We start from the raw sequence: 1,809 nt of genomic DNA on the forward strand, positions 1-1,809 counted from the left end.
CGTGCATTCCGTCATGCACGCCCTGTCTTAGGTTGTCCAGCCTCTGAGGGAGTCTTACCCGTCTTTGACTACCAGCCCCCGCGGGAGGGAGATGTCCATCTTTCAAGCCATATATCGAATCCTTACATGATGTAGGTCGGCCTGAAGTTTTAACATGGCACTAATGAAGTATTTCAGTAGAGAAGGAAGCAGGCACAAGACAACAATTACACAGGCCCCTCTAGTCAAGACAGAAGCAGCCAGCTGATAGAAGGAAGACCATGAGGGGACGAGGCCCTTAAGGTGATCCAGAAATTCAGTGGCTAATTTATCAGCATCAAATTGCAGAGCTTTAGCATTATTAAGTCCTTGTATTTCTTTATGCAGGTTAATTAAATCTAAGGATACGTTAGCATTGTGCCACATGCCTTTTAAATGATATTTTACTCGATCCCAGTCATGACTGGTCTCATTATATCTTCTAGATGTGACACAGATCCAATGGTACTCCACATGACATTCTAACTGAGATCTAATTTTTAGACCCGGATTTCATCACCCAGGTATTCCACTGTCTTATACAGAGCATCTAACTTTTGTTCTAATTTTCTATCTATATTTTCCTGTGTTCCCAATGCTAAAGTAACATTTCTAGACAAATCATTGACATAATGAGCAGTTTGTACAGTTTGTGTAAGAGCCACCGCAGCGGCGGCAGCAGTAGGTATAACAGATACAATAGCAAGTATTTCTGCAACGATTAGTCCAATCACCCTCCTCATAGATGGCATGTCCAGCAGCGATGTGTTGTTCATTCACAATGACATCTGGTCCTTGCCACATTGTTGGATGTAAGAGAGGTGGGTCAGGAAAGTATGTCCACTAAACTGCACCCTCAGCTGCCATCGCCAGGCTCAGCAAGATCAAGGTTAGGGTCATCCCGCCGGGTGTCTGGTGGAGCGGCGAAACGGACCAACCTCTCCGGCAACCACCTGGCATTTTCTGCATCCTGTGGAAAAACACAAACATGCCCTCGTCCCCATATTAATACCGGGTCGGGGCCACGTCGATTAGTTTCGAGCATTTGTGGAGAAACCGGACAGGTCTCCCCCTTTTTTACTTTAGTGTTTTGATTTTTGAGGGCATCACGGCATCTTTCAACAATGCCTTGTCCTTGAGGGTTATATGGAATATCTGTTTTATGAATAATGCCCATCTGGGTACAGAAACTCTGGAAGGATTGACTGGTGTATCCTGTACTATTATCAGTTTTAATGATAGACGGTTGGCCCGCAACAGCAAAGCATTTTAAACAGTGGGAGATCACATGCTGAGCAGCCTCGCCAGTTTGGGCGGTGGCCATAACAAATCCCGAGTAGGTGTCTATAGATACATGCACATATTTCAATATTCCAAATTCAGGGATGTGAGTCACATCCATCTGCCATAATCGATGAGGTTTTAAACCTCTAGGGTTAATTCCATAAGAAGGAACGCTGTGCAGCTGCGGACACGAGTCACATTGGTGTACGATCTGGCTGCTTCCTGCGGTGGCTCGGGCCAGTGAGAGAACGGATCTCCCTGTTGTTGAGGGATGAATGTTTGCGTTGCCCCGTAACACTGCTTCGGGGCCCGGGGCTGGCCCCTCCGTCCGTTTCCCTGAATAAAGGGGCCCGCCACATTGGTCTTAGACTTACAATCTCCTGCCCAGTGTTTTCCCCTCCTGCATTTGGGACACACCCCAGGCTCCCTTCCTTTTCCCCGGCCGTTTTTGGTAAGGCAGTCCCTCACCTGATGACCGGGGCGTCCGCACCCAAAACACTTGTTGCC

The sequence above is a fragment of the Pteropus vampyrus genome, unplaced genomic scaffold (genome assembly GCF_000151845.1).
Source record: "Pteropus vampyrus isolate Shadow unplaced genomic scaffold, Pvam_2.0 Scaffold346, whole genome shotgun sequence".
Classification (NCBI taxonomy): domain Eukaryota; kingdom Metazoa; phylum Chordata; class Mammalia; order Chiroptera; family Pteropodidae; genus Pteropus; species Pteropus vampyrus.